Raw genomic sequence first — 14,404 nt, forward strand, 5'->3', positions numbered from 1 at the left:
ACTCAGAAGCATGAGGGTTAGAGCTTGGCTTATTAGGAAATGGGAGTAGAAAGAGAAACAGTGCCCAGTATAGACAACATACAACAGAACTCAGAATTTTCTAGGACCTTAACAGCAAAGATATTTACACTGCCACAAAAGTCTTTCACTTGTTTCAGTGAATTCTTTCTCATTCAAAAGCAATTACAGCAAAAGAACCAGAAAGAAGATGCAGAGAACAGTTAACGTTATTTTTAAATGCATTGGTGCACTGAGATGCAAAGCAGCCAGTCAAGCTGTAAGCAAGAAGAATGCTAAGCAAGAACAAGGGAAAGACATTTACTTTGGAGTAAATGACCTTTTTAAATTGCCCATCTTTCAAGAAACTTTAAAGATGACGAATTCTCTAATAGCATATTCCTTTATCATCCTTGCCCTTGTTAATTCTTCAGAAATACCCTCTAAGACAGAAGGTTGTCAGATGAGCCAAAAATTAATGGCAGACAGCTCTATTGTGCGAGTCATTTGACTTGCTACTACCATCCATTCTGGATTTGCCCCACAAAACCCAAGCAGGTTGGAGGCATAGCTGTTCCAATAATGTCATAGCTATTAGCTACAGACATGAGCATTTATTGTGTCTTGTAGGCAAGGAAAGGAAGAAGATAGCTGAGCACAAGCACTAGTACCGCTGCCTCTAAGTGCCAGACCACCCATACCCAGATGAATATGGCAGTCTTGAGTCATTGCCTTTCAGCCTACTTGGCTGAACCAGTTCATTGTCATAGTTTACTTGAGTACCTAATAAAATTACAGCATTTGACAGGTACCATGCATCTACACTTCCCACAGAAATAGATTTTTTTGGTCCAAAAAAAGGCTACTTTACCAAGCCTTATAGTAACATGAATGTAAAGAAATCTTTTACAATATGAATAGGAAAAAATGTGTAGGTAATTTTATCAGGCTTTAAAAAAAATAAAAAAAAGATTCTCTTTGAGAAATAAGTTGCAGTGATATTTCGAACGTGTTGGCCAATTGAGTGGGTTTGCAAAATAAAGACAGATGGCAATGGATTACCCAAATGTTTCATTGTGGGAAGCCAGCCATTTGCTGTGCCTCCAACATGATTGTTTCTAGGATCCTACCCTGCTCAATTCCCCTACAGCTCACGTACCACCTGCTGCCCTGCTATGGGGCTATACGGTATGAAGAGGAACGTTGCGGATGACCACTGTTCTATCAGCTATGGGAATAGAAGGGAATGGTGTGGGAGATCCTATACTCACACATCATCCTGAAAACTGTACGTATGAGTGGTCAAGTCCCATTTGCTCTCAAGTCACTTGAACTTGGTGTGACTTTGAAATCACTGATTTGAAGAAATTCTTGGTGCCCTGGGTGATTTCTGATTTTTCCAAGCATGAGGCGAATCAGGTCAACAGTTGCTCAGAATTGTCTACATGCCATAGTGTCCCTGATTCTTCACTCAAAGTGATGCCAGACTGGAATCGGATTAAAGGGAAAGTATAAAACTACAGCCCATGTCTGGCTAAGACAGAGGAGTGCAAATCACAACAGTAATGAAACAAACTTTCCAGGATATCCATCACTCAAAAAGCAGCTAATTCATCCACTGTTTGGGAAAAGAAACTCCCAAGCAATACCATGTTGGGAACCAAAATCTTTGTTGTGGCTCTAAAGCAGTCTCTTTAAACAAACATATTTTCAGAAGTAATGAATATTGGAATATGAGTTCACATATCTAGTTCTCTTCCACTGCAGCACCAAAGAGGTTCATTTCCAGGGATGACTGATGGTATAACTCTACTAAAGCTTTGAAGCAGGCTTGTTCTTCCCATCCTTCTTTCCTTTAAATAGACAGACCAAAAGAGAAGAAAAAGCTACCAGTCTCTAAAGCCACATTTTACTACAAAATACAAAAAATAAAGTAGAAAATAAGCCCTTAAATATAAAGAAGTTTCATGTCTGCTGAGAAAGACATAGTAAATAAGACTCAGAAACAGCACCCTCCCACAGCACTAAGAAGGATGACAAGATGATCTTAAAGGTCTTTCCAACCTAAATGATTCTATGATTCTACAATTCTAAATCCCTCCTGTCTTGCTTCACAGCACAGCTTCCCTCCAGGTGTTGCTTTGGGTTGACTTTGTGACCCGAGCTGAGCCCCAAATCCCTCTCAGGGATCGTGGTCTCCAAAAAAATACATATGGTTTAGTGAGCTGTGAACCAACTACTATACAGCCAGTCGGAGACAAACTTATAAGCGTTGCTGCAAGAGCATGACAGACTCCTTTCCCTTCTCCTCAAGGCTGCATCCATTTACATCCTCATATCCCCACCCGTTTGATTTTCCCCAATTTTCCCAAACAAGCTTATGTTGCCAACTCACTGCAGCAACTTTGCGCTTTGCCAGAGCTGCTGCAGCCAAACTTGAGTTCCATTGTGCACCAAATTTGTGCACAGTTTGTTCTGCACATTTCTTCCTTTAACGTGGCTCTTACCATGTTCAGGCATCGCTTTGTTTTTAGACTGCGATTCATTCCTCGCCTGCTTTCTATAGCCATAATAGGCCACACTTGAGCATGTTCGATTTCTTCCCTGTATCACTGAATAGTTCATTTTTATGTTTTAAAATACTGAGGCTACTTAAAAGTTTTCAGACTGAGCTGCAAACAAGCCACAGAAGACATTGATCCTTGTGTCTCTGTCCTTCACCATCTCCAAGTTACAGCAATCAAGTGCTGATGAGCCCAGGGAAGTCAGGGAAGGAGGTGGCATCACTGCTCCGCAAGCCAGGGTTCTGTAAAACGCACCCTGCCATCCAACACAGCTTCATGGAAAAATGGCATTAGTCTATTTTTGTATCTGTTGGTACAGATAAGCTCCAGCAGCTTGTATCTTCTTTATGTAACTAGCATTTCTACACTGCATATACAGTCTCAGCTTCAGACAAAATTCACAGAGACTAGTATGGTAACCCATTCTCTTTTTTCTAGCTTATACTCACATATAATAACGAAGGAGGAAAGAGGCTGTCAAATGCAACAGGAAATCAAGAAAAACAGCTTTACATTTCAATTACTTCCACATAGCATTAGGACTGCTTTCCAAACATCTCCTTTGCAACTCCAGGAAACCATTTCAATCATCACCTTCCAGGAGTACTAATTCAGACACTCCTACAGCCAGGTATGCCAAGAGTGATCATCTTAGCGTTAAACCACTGAAACTCTGAGTGATGAATTTAGAGCAGATAAGCTATAAATCTATTGTTGCATGAAGGAATTTCCTGTTAAAAAAGAAGAGGCTTGTAGTTCTTCTCGTGATATGACTAAGCACTGCAATCCTTTAGTCTAGGTAATTAACATACCGGTATAAATCTATTTTTTTGCCAGTCATTTTCATTCGTGATCCCTGTGACACAATATGATGATCAGGAAATTTCAGAATAAAACTGTCAGTTAATTCAAACAAACTTTAAAGAATTACAGAACAATAAGGATGCATAAAATGTTGGATTATAAAATGATTTTTTAAAAAGGAGTTCTGAATGTGCAAACATTATTAAAAACAACAGATGTGCAGCTATTTTATGCAACATAAAAAACATTTTGCCTTTGACAAGATTAATGTGAGGGCTGAGACTTTCACACAAGCAAGACCAAAAAGTCTTACTATAAAAGCGTCAGCTCCACTGAAATAACAACCAAATATCCGAAGTACTCTATTCTTTAGGAAGAACAGAAGTTGAAGATGCTGAATTGCCAGTTTTGAATGAGATGGGGGGAAATGGAACACCTTTCCCACAGTGCTTCAAATTTCATTGGATTGTGCCCTGTGCTATTTGGTCATGTAGGCAAACAGCCACATTCAACTCCTTTGACCTTTGTCAATGGTATCTGAGGGCACATTAGTGTATTTTTTACTCATGTTGCAGTTAATCAGATGAAATGAAGAGGATCATTAGGTTAATTAGAAGAACAAGGCTCACTAATGGTAATAAGCAACAGATTGCACAGAGCGGGCTTCAGTGGATAAAATATGGTGGCAGCTATTGGCACGCAGTATCCACAATTATCTAAATCAGCCTTGGTTGAAGAAAGAGTAAAGTTTGGTCTAGCAAAGCACATAACCCAGACAGCCATCCTGACCTCAATACTTGCGTGCCAAAGCCTGGTCTGAAAAGTAGTCTTGAAAAAGTGCACAAATGACAACCTTGCTCTGCAAACCTCTTCGTAAGTGGAGAAACTTCCATTAAATTTCATATTCAAAATTTAAAGTCTGAAGTTATCTCAAGGAGAAATTAAAAGTTGCCTAATTTGCCATGTGCAGCTCAGTTTTGACTCAGACTCTATTCTTGATCATTACATTATGCAAACTACTTCATAAAGCTCCATAATCCCTTTAATGCAGCCCACACTGGTTTAAAAATTAAAAATCACTATTGTTTCCATTATCCTTTTAATTGGATGATGGCATGACTAATATACAATATAAAAGTCAACTATTTAATCACACATAATCATCCTGTTTTACATTTTATTCATGCCAGGTATTTCTAAATTCAGATGTTATATTGTCAATTAACATAAAATTTATAGCTTTCAGCTTTTCAGACACACATTACCTCTGAATCAGTAAAATATTGAACCATGATTGAAATGCATGGTAGGAATGCAATGTAAAAATAAATAATTGCATACCAGACACTAGATATTCTAAACATTTCATTTCAGATTGTTGTGATTCCTCTACGCGTGTGAGAGACAGAGAGAACAGGACAAGCATTCGCCCTAATAACAAGGCTTGTTGCATTGGCATCAGCTGCAACGCTCCTGGGAAACCAAGAAATTTCTTTCTGCTTCTCTTAAAGAGGATGAAGGAAGAAAAGAATGACAAGAGCTTCTACTCAGCAGCACATATGCACCTGCCTTACTAAGTGATTTGATAAGCTGATTCCTATGCTAAATTGAGCGCCATATACTGTTGCAGGAAAAAAAGGCGTCAGAAACTCCTCTAGCAATGTTCACTCTTCAAGAGAAATTCTTTCTGGTTGAAGCAATTCCCCATGCAATATTATATTGATTCTGTAAAGTTATCATCTGGTATTTTACAGTATTTAAGTGACTGACTACATAAGTGATTCGGTTAGAGAAAGAACTACATATGCATTCTAGAAGCCAATATCAAAACAGTACAAAAATATCCGAGATTAAGGTACACAGGCAGTTCTTTCCCGATTTCCAAATGAGAGGCTAGACAATAAGTTCTTAGTTAATGCTCAAATGTCTTGTCAGAGTCATTGTCTGAAGTATCTCAACCAAAGCTGCTCATTAATTGTTAAATAATTCTTAATAAGTATTGATTTGCTAATCATTTTGAGGAAACAGTTCTGTGGGTTTTTTTCTTTTGTTGTTGTTCTGACGAATTTTCTTTTCTGGCAGAAAAAACCCACAAAACCTAAAAAAGCTTTAAGTTGCTGAAAAGTCATGTTTTGACATTTTATAACATATTTCTTCATTTAGACTTCAGAATTATAAGATGTTTTTAATCTTTATGCTAAAAGGTCAATATATCAATGAAATGTTGTGATTAACCTAGTGCATACTTTTTTAGATTCAGTTCACAAACCATTCAAAGGTTTGAACCTTACATCCCTGCTCTGAGAGAAGAAATATTTTTCTAAAAGCTTAGATGTTCATTAGCCAGAAAAGCTTTTTATTACTCATTCCAGCCCATCTTCATTTCCACCTTTTAAAGATCCACTTGTCTATTTTCCTTACGGTGAAATACTCATGGATTGCAATTTATGCAAAGGAATTAGTTTAAACAGAACGCTTCAAAGTTACTATACAATATGGTATACCATTTGAGCGTTAGAGAGAACACTGAATCTATGTAGAACTTATTGATTTGGGAGGATAATGTATGAAACGTCTGAAACACTCCAGTATTTAATAAAGTTGAGTTTTAAGTATCAGAATACAGTTTGGAGTAAAGGGAAACAAGGTAATATTTTTTCATAACAACATGAAAATAAATTACACGCAATTTAAATTGTAAAGCCACTACAGAATACAGTAGTTATTAATGTCTGCATTACACCATTATTAGGAAAAAAAAAATAGTAATTGGCTCTGTTGTTCGAAATAACTAGTAATTGGCTGAGCTGCAAGATTCCAAAGCAGTCAGATGAAGTCAGTCTTCTAAACTAAATAGCTGCCACCTACAAAACAGATACGAAACCACAGCAGATGTGTAGAATCGAAGTGTAATCTGAAACAAAACAGGAGGAAAAAAACCCAACACACTATTGAGAAAATAAGACTGCTGGAGACCAGAAATGCCAAGAGTCCACAATATTTGGCAAACACAGTTTCTACAGTAGTTAAGAGCCCCCCAGTCCATCGCACAGGGAAATAAACAAAGCTTAGATGTCGCCAGAACTAAAAGAATCAACTACATAGATGGAGCTGCCATTTAACAAGAAAAAAAGATGTTTGATTGGGTTAGGGTTAGCAAAAAAATAATAGGTATTTCTAAAAGAAACAGCAGAGGGGTTTTTGTTTCTATTTTTTTACAATAATTGCATAGCATGGCACATGTAGTTTGTTCTTGAAAGGTTTTGTACAGTTAGGTGAGAATTGCCTTGTGAAGAAGAGGTTTATCCTTCATCTGTAAGATACTGTAGTTAAAATCTGGCAGTAGCTTTTGCAGAAGCTAAGAAATCTGTTTTACTTTTTATGCTGAAGTTGTGCTGGAAGTCACTGGCTAGTTCCAAGAATTACTACATGAAATCTACAGCCTCTGTTACACAGGACGTCAGACGAGATGATCACAATGGTCCCTTTGGTCCTTAAAACCCACGACCAGATGGAAATGGCAAAAGCTATGGACCTTCAAGAGTTCAGGTTTTACCCTGACATGAATATGTAACGCAGCCTGTGCTCACCCCGGTGTAGAACAGGACCAGCGTATGGTAGCCCACATTCTGCTAACTGAAAACAGGGCTCACAGTAGATGATTATATTCCTGTACGATACCAGCATTGTTTACAAACTAGACCCAAAAGCCAGGATTCTCCTTTCCTTTTTGATCCCAGTACAGAAGGTTTCAGGTATACATGGACACAAGAGAGCCCAGGTCAGGCCCTCTGGTTACAAGGCCATGTCAGAGTGACCAGTCAGAGCTTCCCATCACACAGAGGTTACAAATGAGCTACTTTCCAGCCCCGTTCTGCCCTAGCCTCTGAACAGACTGAAGGAAGAAAAGGAAATTTTCTTGTGCCTCTGTCTGCACTCATTCATCTCCTCCTCAGCCTGGTGCACTCCCTGCTCCCCATGTTCCCTGTCCACTGCTTTGATCATCTCTCTTAAAAGGGAGGTAAAATAATTGAACTTTTGAGCTTTTGCACAGATCGGCTGCTGAACAACCCCCTAGCCATGTCCTCATCAATGTCAAGGCAAAATAGCTTCCCCAAAGTATTAAAAAACCAAACCAAACCAAAAAACCTAAATGCAAACCTGCTGCAACAGGGTTCCTGTCCTGAAGGTAAGTTGCAGAAGCTTGGATGAGTATTGATACGCTGCCCAAGAAGGAATAAAAGCCTGCCCCGAGATTGAAACAAATGAGTGTCAGCACCACCACGGCATGAAAGAATATACAATTCTTTGCTCATATTTCCTCTTTCAAGTGGGTGCAAGGTGGCCCTCAGCATCCTTAAGTACCTTTGTATACAATTTCTGTTTGCTCATTTGGTTTTATAGGTATGGTGGTTTTTAGAGCTTTAATGTGTTTTGTAGATGCAATAAATCTAAATAAGTGTTCATACAGACTTCTGTTTCCTCAGGATTACTCCCTTTTACATGCCTGCATGATGTCTACCAGAATCATTTTACCTTAATTAGTATCTTCTGTACAATGTTACCACATAGTGTTGTTTAAGAACTTCATATATCATTGATTTCTCTCATCTAAAATATGAGGAATAAAATCAGCATGGCAATGCCCGTGTTGAATCACAGATGCCTTAAAACTCGATCTTGTTGAAATGACAGCTTTTCTCACAAGTTCTAGAAGTTATTAGAGTATTTCATTTGCCCAGAGAGGTTGTGGATGCCCCATCCCTGGCAGTGGTCAAGGCCAGGTTGGATGGGGCTTTGGGCAACCAGGGCTAGTGGAGGGTGTCCCTGTCCATGGCAGGGGGGTTGGAACTAGACGGGCTTTAAGGTCCCTTCCAACCCAAACCGTTCTGTAATACTACGATTTTTTTTTTTTTTAGCTTAACAATAAGAACAGATTCAGCTTCAAGTTTCAGACACTGTGTGCTTGGTAGGTTTTGCTTTTGTTTTGTCAAGAGCAATTTAAAAGTATATTTAATTTTTTAAAAATTTGCAGATTACTCCATAGAAGTTTTCCTTTCTTTTTGTTTCTTGCTTTGCAAAGTCTGTTAAAATGAATAATTCAACTGTTTTCTTTAAGATATTCGTTAGGGAAAACAATAATGTAGAACACAAACAGTTAGGTAGAAACAGACCAGAAAGTATTTTGAGTTTGGTAAACAAGCACTGAAATCAAGTTTGCCTCAGCATGAAAAATACATGCAAGTTTTTAATAGAAAAGAACTCAGATTTCCCTGTTTCTTTAATATAAAGTTAATGCCAAAGAGGAAGGGGAAAAAAAGATACCATTTCAATGTGAATCAACACCAGGCAGCACCAGCAACTCTTAGTTCACTCTTCAAGCATTCTAGGGCTCATATGAGCTGCTGAACTGGCCTTTCTCAAGAAGGGTATCACATTAGCAGTCCTGCTGGGAATAACATCTAAAGCCTACAGGAGATATCTGAAAAGCCACCTAGCAAGTATCTCATCATACAGAGATAAAAAGGAATTTGGGTGGCTGGGGCTTGCCTTTGCCCAGGACATTCACTGTGAATTCGACAGGTTATTTTGGTTTTCAGGTTTTGCATGAACTCTTCTGCGCCCCATGCTTCTTTCCTTCTCCTTCCTCAGCCTGGGCAGAGGCTGGTACAGTGTCTCAGCACTGCTGTTCCTCTGGGATTATTCAAGGAATTTACCACATGGTAAATATTCGCATCTGTTTAAGACATTTCTTATTATGCCCAGCATCAGTAAATACATTGGCCCATCTTGCATCACTCTGGCTTGCTAGCTTTCTAGATGCTCTTTCATTCATAAAGATGCCATAGGTGTTTGCAAGTCTGGTTTCAGAGCTAAGGAGAAATCTCATGTCTTCATGCCTACTTCAGAAAGTTTAATTTCACTGGCAATTTTTGGCACTATTTCCCATAAAGCGTCAGGACCACATGAAAGCAAGTGTGTGGCATGGTAGATTTAGTATCTGCTTCCATGACATTGGTGAAAGCCATTAAAACACCAACAGAAAAGTCAGAGTTTCGTATGGTATGCCCATGCTAAGGGAGTGCTTCTGTATCTGCTAGAGAAAAAGGAAAGAAAAAACAGTGCCCGCCTCTCAGACTGGTATTTTCAAAGTGGCCTTTCTTCAACTGAAAGCAGAGGACTCCTTTAAAAAAAGCAGATTTTGAAATTAATGTCTGAGTTTTCAGAGCAATAAGGGTTAATTTCTCTATTGATTTTTCAAGTCAAACTACTTAATCTATTCAAGATGAAGACAATGGTAGAAATAAATATTGTTATTGAAGCTTATTAGAGTCACATTTAAGGGCCAGTCATTAATAGCTACCACTGTGCTATGCATACAGGGTAGTGAAGTATTCCTGTCCTGAAGATTTTCTGTAAAGAGAAAAAATGAAAGTACATGAACTGACTCCGACAAACACCAGCTCTTTTTCTCAGGTGCAGGGAGGAGTTAGTAAAGGTCAGGTAAAGGAATGGAAACACCCCACCCCCCAAAACAGAAGGGGCTAAATGAAACAGAACTGAAGAAGGAGCTGATGGTATGAAGTGAAAGATATTAAGGAAATACTCAAGCAACCAGTCTGGAACAGGGTAAAGTCCTGTCTGAGCTGCAGGAGGCCCTGCCTGGTTGCTTCTGCTACTGCTCCTCCCAGCCGGGGTCTGGCTGGCTTTCCTCTGAGCAACAAAAATAGTGAAAGGAGCACAACACGGCCTCCTATACAGAGAGGATATTACCCAAGCTAGCCTTAGGAAATCATAGAGCACATACATGATGAAAATACCACATATGTTCCTCTCGCAGTTTATAAGCTGTCTATGCTAGTCAGAGACACTGAGTACTATGAGCAGATTTCAAAGAAACAGCTTGGCTGGCTTCCCTACAGAACTGCAATTGCCCAACTATTCCTTCATTCGAAAGGATTCCTCCTACTTTTCCAGCCATAATTCAGAACAAATAATTCAAAAAATATATGTATTATATAAATCAAAATGATCCTTCTCCTTCAATGGATCCCTGAAGCCCCTGTACACTGAGTGCAAAACCCTCTCTCTTCGTTCCAAGGGTGGATGTGTTTGCAGGCAGGTGAAGTCTCAGCAACTTGCTAATGCAGTAAATTATACAGTGGAAAAAAAGTGAAGGTGACAGCACCCAGCTGTAACAGCAGGCACACAAATGTAGGTAAACAGCTTAATTACCCAAACATTGTCAGCTCCACAGAGAAATTGATGAAAGATTAAATTTCTTTTTTAATCCCCTTATATTTTCCCCACCTGAACATTCGCCTCCCAGTAGGACAAGCCTATTGTTAAGTTAAATAAACACAAATACAGCCTGACCATTCCTCCTCAGCTTCACTTCAAATCAACCCTACACCATCTCTAGGCTTTCTCCTTATCTTTTGGATGAACAAATGTGTTTGAGGTAAATCAGATTTCCTTTTTCTGGTATGCAGTCAAGTCAAAGGGAAATCATTCTCTGTGGAAGCTCTTTGCAACTCATAAATAGGAGTTAAAGGCTTAAATAATCATACAACCTCCAAAACACAAGAGTGCCACATGACCTACGGCAGCCACAAGCCTTGAATTTGGTTGCTGTTATAATGCTAACAGCAAGGTTTCTAGCAGCTTCAGCTGAAGCACAGTTACTTCCACTGCCATTGCCCCTCCCAAGTTACTGCCAGCTCCGGGAGGTCCAATCCTTCTATACCTTCCCATTTGCTATCCTGGCTTTCCCATGGCTCCTATCAAACAGCAGCGGGTTGCACGCTGCAAGTAAGCAGAGCTGATTGTTCAGAAGAAACAAGGCTTATGGCAAAGCTTCTGCCAAGCTGAAGCAGCAGATTTTACTATGTAAATGGAAATTGCAGCAATCCTTAAACAGAAATTGTTGACAAGCTTTAGGCAAGGTAAAACCAGACAATTAATTTATTATTTTCCCCTGTAAAGAACTGTGTATAGGTAATGGCCCATTGTAAGCATGAATAATACTGAAGTTGCAAGCAACATGGTATAATTTTAACATTCTACAGCCTTTTTTAATCAATCTTATTGATGTTCATCACATCCATAAAGCTCAAAAGAATGGGTTTACTAAACTTAAGGAAAATATAAGATCTCATTTTGCGCCTTTCAGTTTCTTCATTATGTTGCCATAATGTCATCAGTGTAATATATTTCACCCTTTTGCCTCTGTTTTAGCATTCTTTTTTTTTTATTCTGCTGTGATCATATCTGGTTCTTTGAAGCAATGAGATGAACTATGAATACTGCTTTATCTCCACTACCACATCCAGGAGAGGAGAATGATGTGCTGAGAGGAAAAAAAAAAAAATTACCTGCTTTAGGACTGGGAAGTCAACAAGCAGCAGCAGAATCTCTTACCATCTGACATACTGGCTTAAAGGAGCTGTGGGACATCAACAGTGAGAGCAACAGCTGGGACTGGTAGAAATGGCTGTAAGAGCCACATGGCTTTGTGGGAAGGCTTTAGCCAAATATTTGCCAATTTAGCAACAGGTTCCATTCTACTGAAGTCTGCAGTGTAAAATGAGATCCAGAGAACTGTTATCTCTAGGAAAGGGACTTCAAAGAATCTATTACATCTGCAAACCCCCCAAATTGGGGTAGAGCTATTGAACAGCCACATGGCTGTTCCTCTAAGAGTGTCAGGAGCCTGCTGACTAACTCTGGACAAAGACTGCAAGACAATGTTTATTTAAGCCAGTTCTTCCACAGAAGATATGTGATGTTCCAGACTAAGAAGCACAGGGTAGATCAGGAAGCTGTAATGGGCAAGACCAACATTGCATGTTCTTCTGAGCCAGCATCTCACTCTGTAGTTGACAGTTTTAATTACATTATCCAAGGTGGACCAGCTCCACTGGAGGCACTTGGATGTTTTATTTACGAACGGCTCATTCAAAGTCCAAATCCCCACCACAAATCAGGCAGAACAGGAATTTAAACTGGGGACCCTTAGGCCACTGAGCTATATGGCAGTGACGAAGAGCTTTGGAAAGACACTTTACCAAAGTGTCTTTCAAAGCTAGGTGGGAAAACAAGAGACTTCTTATTGTGCTAGGGCTCATCCTACGTTCTTATGTCTTCTTTCCAAATAACACCCTCCTCTCAAAACCAAGAGAGATCAGTGCACAAGAGCTTTAAACTTCGTTTATTTTCTTAATTAAGAACTGAAATATATTAACCTTTGTCAAAGTTTTCTGCATGAATGGAGTATCAGAATAATTTTAAGACTTCCTTGCAATAGATACAATAACAAAAGGAAAGAAACAAAACAAAATGAACATGCACACGCAGGGAATTGTTGATCTGATGGATTTTGTTTTACTTGAAAAGTTTGTGTTTTACCTGCAAAGTTTTCAAAGTCATCACTGAGCATCTGAGATGAAATTATTCAGAAGTTGTTTGTAACCACATGCTTGCCCTCAATCTGCCTCATCTTAGTTTGTAATTCCTTGGGGAGAATGACACTTGTTTTAAAAAAAACAAAAAAGCAGAAAACAATGGCTTGGAAACTTGCCACTTTCTTGTTAAAAATGAGTATCTATGCCCAACTAGTTGTGCGCAGACAAAAAAAACCTGTGAATGCATAATTTGAAGCACAACAGCATGTAAATATATTCAACAATTCATCTTGCTTAAGAAGGAAAACAAGCCTAAGGAAAAAGGCACAATAAACAAAAAGCGTGTGAAGCATTCCAAATGCATCCTGCTATGTTTGCAGTGATCACTTTAAAAAAAAAAGTGTAAAGGATGAGAATTAGATTACCCATTTCATAATGACTTTGTAAAACAGTGATCCAAAGAGAATGGGACCACAGTTAGATGTTAACCATCAGGGCTGGTTACAACAGCTTGAGCAGCAGCTGCCCTACCCACCCACTTCACCAAGGCCCAGTACATTAATCCATACAGTCCCACCATGGACGGTAGGGATGAACATCTGGGGGAAGGACAAAAGAGGCAGGCACTGTTCAGCCTAGCAAAAAAGTTCACGTGTAACTATAGCCTAACAAACTACAGGTAAAATATTAAATCCCAAAATGCACATTTGGATAATTAAAGTCATCCAGATCTTCAAGTTAATTTACTTCCATATAAGTTTAAATTAATAAGATTCACTGGTAGACTTTTTTCATCACTTAATGAGTTTTAAAGAAACATCATGAAGTTTTAAAGTTTTATTTTCTTTGCTAAATCAGGTATTTAGTCTATTTTTCAACAGATAATATAGTGAAATATGTAGAATTATAAGCTTTCCATAATAGGCAATTAACAGTTTTACAGATTAGCTGCATTTGTACTAGAAGCACACAGACAGAGCCCAGTATCTTTAGTGTAACACACACTTATCCAGACACAAACCCCCCCCCCCCAACACGTACATATTTCCAAATTAGTAGGTGCCGAGAACTAGTGCCCAAAGCTCAATTAGAAAACCAAGCTTTGGATCCAGCCTTAATAGATCACTTAATAATCACTTTCTACTGTGGCTTATCATATGGTAATGAAATGTTCCCAAAACTTCACAGGAACTGTTCTTATTCAAGTTGCATTACAGTTCCCAAGACTTAAGTATTCAACATACATTTTCAAAAAATCTTCCTCATTTAAGGCAGATGTTTGTAAGAAGGTTTTTCATTTGGATAAAGGTCACTAGCTGCAGTTGGACAGGTCATTCTGTGCCACACAGCAAATTGTATCTTTGACTCCACACAAGATTTAATATCCTGTGAATCAAAGCGTAACATGCTTTTTGTTTGCGTACAAAGAGCTTTATCACAAGCACACACCAGCAATTACTAGTAGAACAGACTGTAACTACAGCGAGACAGACAAACCTCTTTGTCCTAAGAGCTCCAGGCAGTGGGCAGCATCTACTAAGTACATGAAAGAAAAGGGATGACGTTGACCCTAACAGTAAGATGTCGCTTCCTGCTGCTCATAACATCACTTCTGCTTTTGGCCCTCTAGGCCTT

This window comes from Grus americana, chromosome 18 (genome assembly GCF_028858705.1).
Source record: "Grus americana isolate bGruAme1 chromosome 18, bGruAme1.mat, whole genome shotgun sequence".
Taxonomy (NCBI): Eukaryota; Metazoa; Chordata; class Aves; order Gruiformes; family Gruidae; genus Grus; species Grus americana.